This window comes from Grammomys surdaster, unplaced genomic scaffold, assembly GCF_004785775.1.
Source record: "Grammomys surdaster isolate TR1022 unplaced genomic scaffold, NIH_TR_1.0 205, whole genome shotgun sequence".
In the NCBI taxonomy this organism is placed as follows: Eukaryota; Metazoa; Chordata; class Mammalia; order Rodentia; family Muridae; genus Grammomys; species Grammomys surdaster.
Window position 1 is genome coordinate 6,874,294 of NW_021604650.1, and position 15,263 is coordinate 6,889,556.

Genomic DNA, 15,263 nt, shown 5'->3' on the forward strand with positions numbered 1-15,263 from the left:
CTTCTGGCCTTGACAGGCACTGCATGCACATGATGCGCATACATGAAGGCAAAACACCCATACACTTTGTAAGGACTAACTTCGGCTGTTAACTTGACTATATCTGGAATCAACTAGAACTCAAGCAGCTGAGCATTCCTTTGAGGGATTTACTTGATTGCTTCATTTAGGAGGGGAGACCTAACTCTGGACCGTACCTCCTGGTAGCAGCCCATATAAAAGGACATGGAAGAAGGAAACTTGCTCCACCTCCCACCCCCCTCCCCTTTCCCTCACTCTTACTGGCTTGTTCATCTGTTTTGTTGGTGAGTCATTCATTTGCTGGTGTTAGAACCTACTTTTTTTCAGGATTTCAACGTAGACCAAAGAACAGAATCTCTTCAGGAATCCTTCAGGACTCCAGCACTAGATGGTACTGCTGAGACACCCAGTCTGGTGGACTGAACAACTACCAGATTCTTGGCCTTTCCATTGGGAGACTGCTATTGTTGGAACACCAGACCACAGCCTGTAAGTCATTCTAATACTCCTTTAGTATATATTAATATATATTCATTCTATCCGTTCTGTTCCTTTAGATAACCCAAGGCACACATAAAAGTAAAATAGTATATATTTTTAAGTACAAAACCCAAAAATGCCCATCAAGTGACAAGTGTCTCCACATGACATTGTCCAGACTACAGAGTAAAATGCAGCCATTAAAATGAAGGAAGCCCTGATACATGTTGTAACTCAGACAGGCCTTGAAAATGGTGAATCAGGCATTGTGATGTACACATATAACCTGGAAGGCAGAGACAGAAGGATCTCCACAGGTTCCAGGCCAACCAGGCCTATAAAGTAAGACCCTGCCTCAAAACAAAGACAAGACAGAACCTTTAAATGTTTTGTTGATGAAAAAGGCCAGGTGTAAAAGACCTTGTATTTGATGCTTCCTTTTAAAGTGCTGAGAAAAAGTACATTCCTTCAATTTCAGCACTCAGGAGGCAGAGGCAGACAGGTTTCTGTGAGTTCAAGGCCAGCCATCATTGTCTACACAGAGAGTTTCAGAATAGCAAGACTTCATAGAGAGACTCTATCTCAAAAGAAGAAGGGGCTGAGAGTATATAAAATAATAGTGGTAGAATAATAGAGGTAGAAGAGAGGCTTGCCATTGCCTGGAGCTGGGAAAGTGGGGTAATGCCACCTGAGAGGTCTTATCACATATTTGGAGTTTTGGCTGCATACATCTGATTACAGAGAGCATGGACCCCAGTCTGTTCATGGGGATGCTTTTATGGTAGATGAATTGTGGTTTCATAAAATATATAATTTATATATGTGTGTGTGTGTGTGTGTGTGTAAAACACAGCTCAGTGGTCCTCCACAGCATATAGGTGGTCAGGAAAAAGATGAGTAGAAATAGGCATGGGGTTAATACACAAGCATATTTGAGTTCTCTGGTTGATCCTGCCATAGGGACCCAGACTTTCTGTCCTGTGCCTGATGCTTGAGGCTGATTGCTCCCGCATTCACCATTAGGCTGTCCTTCCTCTGAGGAGGTCTGAATCCCAGTGTCCTGAGTGGATATTGTCTGGGGGAATGTCAACTCAGCACAACCTAGAGTCACCTGAGAAAGATGTCTCAATTAAGGGATTTTCTAGATCAGATTGGTCCATGGGCATGTATATGGGGGATTCTCTTGATTGTTAATTGATGTAGGAGGGCTCATCCCACTGTGGGCAATACCATTCCTTAGGCAGGTTGTCCTGGGGTGTAGAAGAAAGCTAGCTAAGCATGAGTCTGCAAACAAACCAAGAAGCAACATTACTCATGGTTTCTGCCTCAATGATACACTGTGACCTGGAAGTACAAGCCAAGTAAATCATTTCTCCCCCTAAGTTTGCCTGTTGATCATAGTGTTTTATAACAGCAACTGAAAACAAACTAGAACAGGGAGTCCTTTGTCATTTCTGGTCATTACATTCAGTAAATCAGGAGAACTCTGGGGTGAGAGGGAGTGGACAGGAAATAAGAGGACCTGTCAGCAAATTAGGGAATTTGGGAGGAGCCAAAGGGGATGAGGAAAAAGTGATCACTACCCATCAGTGGTTAACTGAGTGGCTAAGCAGAGATATAACTGAGGTGAAGCCTATGTCTGACACTTGGTCAGCATGTGGACAAAAACCCCAAACCAGACAGCATAGGAAGTGAGAGAGAATAAAGGCTAGAGTCTGAGCCTGGCCCTGGGGACCCAGAGGGTCAAGCTCTCGACTGTACTTTCAAGTGTTCTCTCTGGTGAAAGGGGAACCAGCAGGGAGTCAGAGAAACCCACAAGGGCAGTAATACAGGCCCAGGAAGAGCCACCACAGTGACTGGCATATGGACACAGAGAGTCAAAAGGTCACCAGGAAGGGGGACCTTCCTGCTTCAGGGACAATAAACAGCCCTAAATTGTGAGGTTTTCAAAAGACTCAAGTCTTCAGAGTCAAGGAAGAAACAGGAGCTCAAATCAGAGCTGTGTATGACAGGCTATGAGTACCAAGGGCTTCAGAGCTTGCCTGTGGCCTGCAGTTGTCTATGGAATGGTTTACAGTAAAGTGCTGGCCTGGTACTGAGAGGCCTAGACTTGCTGTCCCCAGGAGAGCACCTTTGCATCTTCTAGAATCCTTGCAATATCAGATCTGTTCAACTCTTGGGGAGCTTGTGGAGGTCACATGTGAGCCGGGATGAGTCTCTCCAGGATCTGTGGGGACCCAACCCCCCATTAGTCCAGCTGTTAGAGGAAGGAGGCAGCAACAATTCTGGATTTCTTGGGGGTGAGGTGGGTACTGCAGCTGTGGGGAAAAAAAAAGCCTGGCTGGTCTCTGGAGAACCGTGACCCTGACCATAACTGGCAGGACATTGCAGCTGCCCCTACTGTGGGACCCTTCCCCCTTGATGGTGCAGTCCCAAGGTTGGCCAAGTGCACGTAGTTCTCTGGGTCAGAGAGGGCTGGCCAGAGCTTTGTATTATTTCCACCTCAGGACTCCTGGCAGGCAAAGGAATCCGGAAATCTGGGCTGAGCCAGAAAGCGGAGGCCCTGTCCCTAAGGAGAGGGTCAGATGGTTCACTGTCTAGGCTGGGGGTGGAGCTTCAGCCTAGAAGGCTAATCCTGCCTTCATGGTCTCTGTCACTCTGCTGCCTGCTAATGTGAGGCCAGGGTCACCTCCACTGTCTACCCAGGAGTGCTTGCTCAGCACTGAGAGTGTGGCCTGTTAAGACTCAGCCCCTGAGGAGATAGGGGTTCTGGGGAGTGACCAGGGCTGGCTATGATGCTCTTGGTGCCTTTGTTCCTGTGGAATATAAACTTATGGAAGCCCAGCAACCTCTGTCTAACTCCCACCTCGGTCCTATTACCATGGATTAGAGGGGCTAGAGAGGCTGAAGGGAACAGTCTGAAGAAATCATCTCTGGCCTCTGCAGTGACTAGGCTCACACAAGGGCTGATGTGCACCTAGCCCTGCCCCTTCTGGTCAGAGCCAGGCTGCCCTAAACACAGCCTTAGTCCCTCTTTCCCTAGACTCTATTCTTGAGAACACAAAGGGCACATTGAGACTTCAGGACCTTTGCTTTGTCGCAGGGACTCTTCCTCACCTATTTCTGTTACCGTTTAGACTCTACCAGGGGCTGCCTGCTGTTGACAGCATTGCCTGCCAACTTCCACGTGACTAGGCCACACAGAGGAGGCCAACTTCCCTGAAGGGGACTCTGAAGTTTCCACAGAGAGGCTGCTAGATGAGACGTGAAGAAATGGACAGTGCTTAGGAAAAGAAGAGTGGGTGGTCAAGTGTATCCGATACTCACTTCCAGTCTAGACCCTGATAGGTCAACAGGGTTACTGGGTCTGGGTGGGGAGACCACTGCAGGATGGAGTAGATTGTAGAGGGAAGGAGGGTGGGTCTTCTCAACAGAAAACCTAAAGTTTGGATTGAAGGCAAGTCTTTCAAAGCAAGGAAGTAGCTGGGAATTCTCAGGGGAAAGCCAGGAAGGGTGGATGTGGTGGGAGAAAGTTCTGGAATCTTTAACTATTTCTGCTTCCTATTTCCTCAAGCATGAGTGGATAACCAAGCCAGCTTGTGTAAGGCTGTGGGAAAAGGAAGTGGGAAGGTGCTCACGAGCGAGTGAGTGGCTGGGAGGATGGGGCTAGGCCTCAGGACTAATGGGTGAGTGGGTGGGATATGGTTGGGGTCAGAACGTAACATTATGGAAAGTGAATAGCCATAAGCACTGCCTGCTAGTAATCCTTTGCAGTGGAACTGGGCTCTGGTTTCCAGATCAATACTAAGTAATTAAGAGAGAAAAATTATTAAATAAGACTCAGAGGTCCAAAATTTTTGGCAGATAAGAGAGTCAGAAGACTCCACAAAGGACATTGCCCCACAGGACGGGGACTGGGGAGCTGTGATGAAGACAGGTCTGAGTGAAACTGTTTGGAGTCCAGGTGGTCAAGAGGAGGCTGAGTGGGCCAAGGGCCTCTTGATAGGGCACTGCTCCGAGAGAAGAGGGAGAAGGATGTGCAGGTTCAGAGGCCACTAGAGAGAGTCCAGGGGCAGAGGATGAGCTCCCGGTAAGGGTAGGATAAGGCTCCAGCGAGGAGTCCACCTGTGACCTTGTCCACATCCTCTAGCCTGCCAGGGGTCTGGGAATGCTTGCTGTCCCGAGTTTAAGCCAAGACCCACTGTGCACTGGGCTGATCATAGTAGGGCAGCTAGCCAGCGCTGTGGATCAGCATCTGCAGGACGCATGCGCTTCTGAGTTCCAGGGTCACTGCCAAATGGAAGTGAGGGTTTAGACACAGCACCTGGTGGGGTAGACTCTATCTGTCTCTGACTCAGTGCCCAGATTGCACATGTATTGAGATAGGAAGAGCCCACAATGTGGGTGGAACCACAAGCCTGCAAGTCTCTGTGGGCACCTGTCTTTCTAGCCAGATCAGAGGCCTCTGGCTCCTCTTGCTCCATCTAGGAAATCCAGGGTTTATGTTTTCCTGGCCTGCAAGGATGCTCCTACCCACAATAGTGTCCAGGTTTTAACCCCAGGCTTTGTGTCTCTGGTCCGGCAGGCCTACAGGATCTGCCTAGGGCAGGCTTCTTGTAAACCATGAATGCCCAAGGCCAGGGACAGCTCTCTGTCCCACCCCACTGTTAGGAGAAGGAGTGGATCAGCCTTTCAAGATAGCTTCAATCTCCTGAGGCCATCTCGGAGCTGATTCATTCCTTTAGAGACTATGGGAACTGAGATGAAGGTAGTGTCCTTTTGTCCCTCCATCAGTCACTGCAAGTGGACACACACAGGTGGCCCTAGAAGGAACAAGAGCTTAGGTAATACAATGTCTATGAGCTGGAGCATCTCTAGTGAGGAGGGTCAAGAGAGCATAGCAGCCTTCTCCATTTGTCTACATCTCCACCCCAAGACACACAGATGCTAGGGACTTATTAGGGAGATTGGTATATATGGTTGTGGACACAGAGAAGTCCCAAGATGAGTCCCCTGTGTGAAGACCTGGGGAACAGTTAGTGAGGTTAAATCTACTTAGAACCAGGGGAGCCAATGAACAAATACACAATTCAAGGCTGAGGGCCTGCAGCCAGGGACCAGGACTGTCAGTGAAGGTCCTGGGTCCAAAGGCTTTCCCAGAGAGCCTGATGTCTTCAGAGAGGTCTGATGTCCGTGGGCAAAAGAAATATGCCTAGAGGAGGGAACTAGGGGAGGGGAGGACTTCACTGTTTTCCATCTGGACCTCAGCTCAGTTTACATGCTGCTGCCCACATTGGGCGAGGTGGGTCTTCTCCACAACCACTGGTTCAAATTTCAGTATCTTCTGGAAAAATCTCCAGAAACCTATCCATCAGTAGTGCTTTCTCAGCTATCTGGACAGCCCATAACTAGAGTCAGGCTGACACCATAAACTTCCACGTCCACCCATGACAACATGGTGGCATGTCAACATGACTGGCAACATCTTCCTAAATCTCCCTTTATCTCCCAGTAAAGACTACAAGGCCATGGTTCTATACAACACGAACTAACCGTGTGGTATATTCCAAGTATCCCCTGAACCCTTCCCAAAGGAGACTGTGCAGTTCTTGGTGGTGTTTGCAGTCCGCCTGACATTCATATCTCAAAGACTATGGGTCATGTGATTGAAGAGTAAGCTAGGGGAGAAACATGAAGGAAACAGGTACTGTGTCCTCATATGTGACTATATACCCATAGATAACTTTAAAAAATAGATTAATTTGCTGGGAGTAAGGTGCATAGTTTTAATCCCAGAACTCAGGAGACAGAAGCAAGTGAATCTTTGTGAATTCAAGGCCAGCTAGATCTACATAGAAAGTTCTAGGCCAGCCAGAGCTAAACAGTGAAAAACTGTCTGAGATTTTAAAACCTTTTCATTTTTTGTATATGGGTGTTTTGCCTGCATATACATATGTGTGTGCACTACGTGTATGTAGTGCCCATGGAGGCTAGAAGAGGGTGTTGGATCCTCTGGATTGTGAACTGCCGTGCAGGTACTGTGAACCAAACCCAGGACCTCTGCCAGAGCATCCAGTGCTTCTTAACTGCTGAGCCATTGCTCCAGACACATTCTTAAAAGAAGAAGTACTATGGCCACTGAAATCATTTTCTGGTCACATGGACTTAGCTTGCAGTCAGAAATGCCTTCTTCCACATCTCATTCTGCAGCACATTTGCCCTCAGCACCTCAGCCAGTCTTGATTCTTACCTGACAGGTAACTCACAGCTTTCCCTGGCTTGAGAGTCCTTATGGTCCTTATGGTCCCATTGACTTTAACCCCAGGGCCTGGTGACATTATGGACACCCTAAGGGAGCCATGAACTGTAGATCTCTCCTGGTAGTCACAGTCAGGTATTCCACCAACCCCTAACTCCTCTTCAGCCTGAGAAGCTCAGATTGGCTGGGGGTAGGGGAGGGGTGCAGATTTCTTTACATCCAGTTCAATATAGTTTTTATTGTACCTCCTTGCAGAAGAGTTCCTCATTCTGGAACCAAGATTTTCTGTGCAAATAAAGAACAGAAATCTTACTATTGGGTCTCTAGGGGTTGTGGGTAGTACTTCCATTCCCATGCCCACTCCTTGATTTTTAGACCCATGATTCGTGACTATGGAGGAAACAGTGCTGGACAGTGAACAGTGAGGCAGAGAACATTCAACCTTCTGGAAAATTCTGCTTCAGGTCTATTAGCCACCCAGTTGGTGCTGTATGTTATCTTCAAGCCAGCTGCTTCAGAGTGATAGAGACACAGATTTGTGATGTGGCCTTCTGCTTTATTTGTTGGCAAGTATATTCCTTTCTCAGAGACAACAAAGTATCACTGAGGTACTGCGGTTGAAGTGTCCGAACACAAACACAGTGGTATAAAGATGGGCTTGGGGGGTCACTCGTTTAGAAGAGCAGAGTCCTAACAAATGGGATCCATGTTCTTATAGAAGGAGTGAGGGATGTATCCACTCTTCCTTGCTAGGGCACAGCAGGAAGGTACCATCTAGGAGGAACAGGTCTTCCTCAGACAAGTTGATCTTCAAGTTCTCATCCTTTAGAAGCCCAAGAGACAAATTTCTGCTGTTTTTGAGTTACCAGTCTAGGGCTTAAGAGAAAGCTCAGTTGGTAGAATTTGCTTTTAAAGCATGAAGTCTTGAATTCAATCCCCATAACCTACATTAAAAAAAAAAAAAGCCAGGCATGCTGGTGTCTGCGTATAACCCCAGTGCTGAAGAGGCAGAAATGGAGGTGGGGGTGTCCCTGGGGCTCACTGGCCAGCTGGATTAGCTGTAGTAGTTTGAATGAGAAATGTCCTTAATAGACACTGGTATTTTGAACACTGTGTTCCCAGTTGGTGGTGCTGTTTGGGGAGGTTCATTCAGGAGGTACAGCCTTGCTGGAGGCCGCAGATAGGCTTTGAAGGTCTATAGCCTTGCTCCACTTCCAACTCACTCTCTCTTCACTGTGCTTACAGTTAAAGATCTGATCTCTCCATGGTTAAAGGTGTGAGGTCTCCATGTCTTCCACTTGTTGCTATGCCTCCCTGCTATGAATAGACTCGTATCCCTCTGGAACCGTAAGCCAAAATAAACCCTCTCTTCCGTAAGTTCCTTTTGGTCACGGTATTTATCACAGCAACAGAAAGTGTGCAGCAACAGCAGCTGAGCTGTATCTCAGCTCCTTGCTTGCATGTCTTCCCTACATTTCTTTGTTATTCATTTTCTTTTTTTTTTTTTTTTTTTTTTGGTTTTTCGAGACAGGGTTTCTCTGTATAGCCCGGGCTGTCCTGGAACTCACTCTGTAGACCAGGCTGGCCTCAAACTCAGAAATCCGCCTGCCTCTGCCTCCCAAGTGCTGGGATTAAAGGCGTGCGCCACCACCGCCCGGCTGTTATTCATTTTCTAATCAAGTTTATTCTAAGTTCCTAACCATTCAGTGAAACCATTAGACATAGTCTGAGAACTGGCTTATAATCCATGTCTGGCCATTTCTCTTCCCAAGCCAAGGGCATAGCCAAGTTCACTGGCCAATGCTCTCTGCCCACCAGGAGGGTCCCCTCACCACTGTTCTGGAGTGTTGTTCAGGAAAAGAGCAACAGTGCAGCTGTCACTTGTGGGGTGTGCCCACACAACTATGCTGTCTTGCTTAGGATTTCTAATGCAGTAGAACTCCAAGACCAAAACAACCTGGGGAGAAAGTGGTTTATTTCAACTTGCATCTATTTCTATGTCACAGCTCGTCACTGAGAGAAATCAGGGCAGGAACTCAAACAGGGCAGGAACCTTGAGGCAGGAACTGAAGCAGAAGCTATGGAGGAGTGCTACTCACTGGCTTGCTCAGCCTTCTTTCTTATACCATCCAGAACCATCCACCCAAGGGTGGCACCGCCACCTGTGGGGTCAATCCATTTACATCAACTGTCAGTCAAAAGAATGCACCACAGGCATTTTTATGGGCCAGTCTGTTGGGGGTATTTTCTTAATTGATGTTCCCTCTTCCAAAAAGGAGTCTAGCCTGTGTCAAGTTGACATAAAACTAGTTCATGATGGACAGCTCAGGATGCACAGTAACATGTGAGACATGTTTCTATGAATACCCAGTAGCAGTCACGATCAGTCAAGTTTCTCTCATTTGGGAAGCAATGTCTACAAATAAGGGCAGGACCTCACTCCCCAATCTGGCAGGGCAGTCTGTGGCTATTTTCTTGTAGGGACAAGCCAAAACCTCTGTTACTGCAATCCAGCATGAAACCCTCATGGGAGAACATGTAAACATTTTGGGAAGCCTCCTCTGTTTTGTGCCCCCACACAAATCTAGGAGCCATTTGCTTAGCTTAGTAAATGTTCAAGCAACACATCCAATAAGGAATATGAATAGACCAATGGGAGACTGTGCTTTCTTTTTTTCTTTTACTTGAGGAGCATGGGTCATGTGCAATGACTTGTTTTTCCCTGGAAGAGATGTTTTGACATGCCCAGATATCTTATGTTGAAATTCATTGACTTCCCGTCCTGACACACCAGTGTCTTACCAAGAAGTCAGTAGTTGCTACTTATTTTTTTAAACTATTGATTCTTTGTGAATTTCACATCATGCATCCAGTCCCACTCATCTCCCTGTTTCTTCATATCCACACTCTGCCCTTGCAACCTCCCTGCAAAAACGAAAGACAATAAGATAGAATAAAAAAAAATCTTGTTGTGGAATCTGTAGTGTGTCACAGTATGTCCCACGACATACCCATTTGTCCACATATCTTTACTTTCAAATATTCACTGAAATGAGTCATTGGTCTAGTTCAAGGCCTCTGGCTTCTACTATACTGATCAATACTGGATCCTCAAGGGAATGGCTCTTGGGTATCCTGTTGTTGCCCTGTGTCATGGAAATCCTGTAGCTTAGGATCTGCAGGACCAGTCCTTTCACACACTCAAGCAGCTCAAAACCTTCCACGGGCTCATTCTGTTTTACATCTTGTTTATTTTAATGCTTATCAGATGAGATAGATGTCTTGCAGGGAAACTTGGTGGTTAGCGGTTGTCTACTGATAAGTTCTTAGATTGTGTGTATGGGTTAGCTTGGGAGAGTTTGGATATATTGGGTCCTGAGGAGAGAATAGCTAGACTAGCAAGTGTTAGCAAGGGTCTAGTGTTTTCTGTTCATTGGTAACTAGACTTAAGCTTGCTTGGGGCTCATTTGGAAATGAACTACCAGATTTTATTTTTAACAGGTGTTTCCAGAGTGGTCTAACCTGGGCAGGATTGAGCAACTTCCAGCAGGTGGCTGAGTACTGAAAGGTGGCCCAGTCTAAAGAAAAAGCAGTGTTGGCTGCCTGCCTTCTCTGGGTCTGGAGCCAGTGCATCTGTCTGCTGCCACTGTCCTCTTCTGACATCAGACTGAAGTTTCTTCAGCCTTCTCTAACATGAACGGAATGCCAGTGACTCTTCAGGAATTTTCCAAGCCTTCAGCACCAGGTTGACACTTTTTGGACTAAACAACCTTTCTAGTGTTGTGTAAGTCAATCTAATAAACCCCCCTTTATTACATACATTTCTTCTATTAGTTCTGTCTCTAAAGAACCCTATTTCATCCAGATTGAGGTACCAGTAGCAGATTCTAGAGAGGCAGAACTCTAAGGATGCATTTCTCTAGTGGGTTTGATGGTGTCTGACCTGGCTCTCCAATTCATCTACATCTGAAATCGCTAAAGACTCTACACTACTCTGGTATTATAGAGAGAACATTACTAATCCATCTTATAAGTTCAAGAACTACACAGTGAGTTCACACATACACACACATACGTACTCATGCACGTATAAATAAACAAACAAATTAAATAAATAAATGTAACTTAGAAATTAAAATAAAAGGAAAAGAGAATGGCCCTTCTTTCCAAGAACGGCTGTGGGCCGAGAGCTGGGAAAGGCTAGAAGCTCTGATGTTGCTGAGCCAGAACAGTCATGAGCCTCTGTGGATCACTCACATAGTACCCACATGCTCCACATTTGGAGCATAAAGGGCAAGAGCTTTACTCATGTGTCCTCGCATAAGTACAAAAAAAACCAGAATGTTTGTTCTTTGCATGGTATGTGTACCTTGTTATGTGTTTCCAGTCTTCCATTAGCATTGGTTGCTTCTATATGTTAATCTTCATCCTCTTATCTCTCAACATGCTAAGATAATGGACAGCAGAGACCAAGCAGTGTTCCTAAATGGTCAAACTTGGGTAGTTCAGTGGTGTGTGTCCCCAAAAGTGCAATAGATGGGGGGGAGCTTACAAAGCACTACTTCATCTGTGTAAACAAATTCCAGAGCAAATGAAATATTTACCTTGAGAGACTGGAGAGCCAGCTCAGTGTTTAAGAGCACTGGCTGCTCTTCCAGAGGGCCTGGGGTTCAATTCCCCACACCCATATGGCAGTTCACAACAGTCTATAATGGCTGTAGTTCTACGGGCTCCATTGTCCTCTCTTGACTTCTGCAGGCACCAGACATACAAGTGGTGCACAGACATGCATGCAGGCATAACACCCATACACATAAGATGAATAAAAAAGATTTTAAAAGTGTACTTTGCACGCCTTTAATCCCAGCACTCGGGAGGCAGAGGCAGGCGGATTTCTGAGTTCGAGGCCAGCCTGGTCTACAGAGTGAGTTCCAGGACAGCCCGGGCTATACAGAGAAACCCTGTCTCGAAAAAACCAAAACAAAAAAAAAAAAAAAAAAGAAAAAAAAAAAAGTGTACTTTGAATTGTAGCAACAGAGAATCTCAGTGCCTCAATCAGTTCCCACACAAGTCAGCTTATAGACACAGAACCCCCTGACAATCGTGTCACACTTCCAAAAAATTTTATGCCAGGTAGTGGTGGTGCATACCTTTAATTCCAGCACTCAGAAGCAGAGGCAGGTGGATCTCTGTGAGTTTAAAGCTAGCCTGGCCTACAGAGTGAGTTTCAGGACAGCCACGGCTACACAGAGAAATCCTGTTTCAAAAACCAACCAACCAACCAACCAACCAAACAAACAAACAAACAAACAAACAAAAGTTTTACAGTCAATTCAGCCAATCAGTCTTTCTCCAAAAGAACTCATGAGGTTTGATTAGGGTAACTGTACATCCAGGAAAAGGAAAAACAAAACAAAACAAAACAAAACACCCCAGAATTTGTATGCCCTACTAGACACTGGCTCTAAATTGACACTGATTCTGAGAGACCCCCTCCAGAGCATTTTAGCCCTCCAGAAAAGTAGGGGCTTAGAGAGGTCAGGTGATTAATGGAGTTTCAGCTGATGTATGACTCACAGTGAGTCCACTGAGCTCAGGAACTCACCCCAGTCCCAGAGTGTATCACTGGGACAGATATACTTAGAGTTTGGCAGAATCCCAACACTGGTTGTCAGATGTGTGGAATGAGAGCTATTATGATCTGAAAGGCCAAATGGAAGCCATTAGTTGCCTCTTCCAGGGAAAATAGTGAACTAAAAAAGAAAATCCTCTGGAGGGAATTATAGAAATTAGTGCTACCACTAAGGCCTTGCAAGATGCTGGGGATGGAGTGGGGTGGGAAAATGGCTCAGGGGTTAATGGCACTTAGTTGCTCTAGCATAGGACTCAGGTTTGAGTCACAGCACCCACTTGGTGGCTTAAGGATGTCTGTAATTCCAGTTCCAGGAGATCTCATGCCCGCTTCTGGCCTCCAAGGGCACTACACACATGTGGTTCATAGACACACTTGTAGGCAAAACACCATACACAATTTATTTTTAAAAATGAGAAATACTGGAGAAGTGACTTGGAGGTTAAGAACATTGGCTGCATTTCCAGAGGACCCTAGTTTAATTCCCAGCAGCCATAGGGCAGCTCATAACTGTCTGTGGCTCCAGTTCCAGGAGATCTAATGCCCTCTTCACATGGGTACCAGGCACACATGTGGTACACAGTCATACATGCAGGCAAAACACTCATAAACAAAGCAATACAATACATAAATAAATCTGAAAAAATTAGAAAGATGCAGGGGTGTTGGTTACACCCACATGTTCCTTTAACTCTCCCTTTTAGCTTGTGCAGAAGACAGATGGATCATGGAGAATGACAGTTGACAATGGCAAACTTAATCAAGTAGTGACTCCAATCACAGATGCAGCTTCCTTATTTGAGCAGATTAATATATCTCCTGGTACCTGGTATGCAGCTATTGGACAGGCAAGTTGTTTTTTCTTGAAACCTATCCATAAAGGTGACCAGAAACAATTTGTTTTCAGCTGGCAAGGTCAGCAGTATACCTTTACTGCAAGGGTATATTAACTCCCCAGGCCTGTGTCATAGTTAGTTTGTGGGGAACTTGATACACAAGATATCACATTGGCCCATTATATCAGTGGCATTATATTGATAAGACTAAGTGACAGGGAAATGACAGGCATTCTAGACTTGTTAGTAAAGCATTTTGGCTTTTGGTGGAAGAAAGCTCCATACTTGGCTGTATTACTCCAGCCCATACACCAAATAAACTCAGAAAGCTACTAGTTTTGAGTGGGACCCAGCTGCTGTGCAAGCTGCTCTGCTGCCTGGATCATATGATGAAGCCCACTTGATGGTTACTCAAGGTGGCAATGGCAGATAGGGATGCTGTCTGGAGTCTTTGGCAGGTCCTTATAGTGGAGACCTTTGGGATTTGGAGCAGGACCCTACCATCATCTATAGACAACCATTCTCCTTCGAGGGATAACTCTTGGCTTGCTATTGGACCTTAGTGGAAACTTAATATTTAGAAATGGGGTGTCAAGGTCTATATTATTTATGACATAGTCTCTCAGCCCTAAATGGGATGTCATTAATCCCCACTACCCAAGGCTAGGGTTGTATGCAGAAGTGACTGAAAGATTTTAAGATCCAGAGGTTATAGAAGCAGGGTTTTCCAGACAGAAGATGGAGTCACATATGAACTCACAGACAGTGTGACAGCACACACAAGATCTACACAGGTTCAAATTAGACATCATCCCAGCACTGAGAAGGGGAAGTGGACCGAAGTGTCATACCTAACCAAGAAGCTATTAACAATTGATAGGACTGAGAAAGGGAAAATTAGTTTTCTCCAATGGAGTGTCACTAGATATATCAACCATACTCCAGGGGAGGCCCCATGCCCAGGAATGATTGGCCAACACAAATCAGACTCTATAATTGTTTTTGTTGTGGTGGTTTTTGTTGTTGTTTATTTGTTTGGTTGGTTGTTGTTGTGTCATTGGCGAGCTGGATGTTAATGAGCTGAGTGTTACCCTGAAGCAGCAGCTGTAGTACTGAAAACCAAGAGACAGTGTTGAAGGAAGGGAACGATAAGTCTGAGCAGAAATTGCTTGGACAGTGGGAGCTCTGAGAGATGCCCAGCCAAGGGCTTCTTTGAAAAGATGAAAAGTCTAGCAAAGAGATCACAAAACCCCAAAACAGGGCTGGGAAAGGACAAGGGGACAGAACAATACCAGGTTGAATAGAACTAGCAGTTTCTTAGGAATGACTCTAAATACGCAGCTGCCCATAGCCAGCAAATGCAGTCTTGACATTTGTCCCAAAGAAATGAAACTCGGTATCCACTCAGATGCACATTCGCATGGCGAGTCAGGCTCTCCTTTCACACACTCTCTGCACCCTCTCTGCCAGCCAGAGGCCTACCCTATAGTCCAGATTACCCTTGGACCTAGTACATAGTCATGTTGGCCTTCAACTTGTAGGAACACTTCTGCCTCAGCCTCATGGGTGCTAGGATTATAAGTGTGAGCCCATAACGTCTATGTTTTGATTTAAAAATTTGCTGACAATGCCATACATGGCTACTGTATCTACATCATTTTTACTTCTCCAGCTCCAGCCCCTCCCACACTGCCTCTCAATTCATGAACTCTTTTTTAATGATTACTGTTTTATATGTATGTGCATAAGTATACATGCATTTTTTAAGTAAAACGATATCTTTTTCTATTACCTTTAAAAAACATTATCTTTTTTTTTTCATAATAACCCCATGTGTAGTAGATGAAAATGTGCCTTAAAAGATTAATGGTTGGCTAGGTATATTGGGTACACCTGCTATCCCAGAACTTTGTGGGTAGAGGCAGGAGGATCAGTTCAAAGTCATCCTCAGCTACAGAGGGAGTTCAAGGCCAGCTTGGCCTACCGGAGACCCTGTGTTGGTCTTTCCCAAAGGAAGATGGGGAATGCAGAGATG

The 15,263-nt window shown here is 45.7% G+C and overlaps 1 long non-coding RNA gene across 1 annotated transcript; it reads left to right on the plus strand.

Moving 5' to 3' along the window:
* The first annotated feature begins 311 nt into the window (after nucleotides 1-311).
* On the plus strand, nucleotides 312-10,579 carry LOC114624265. The gene is made up of 2 exons (XR_003711903.1): nucleotides 312-510; nucleotides 10,262-10,579. It is a non-coding gene; the product is annotated as an uncharacterized LOC114624265 (long non-coding RNA).
* The last annotated feature ends 4,684 nt before the right edge of the window (nucleotides 10,580-15,263 follow it).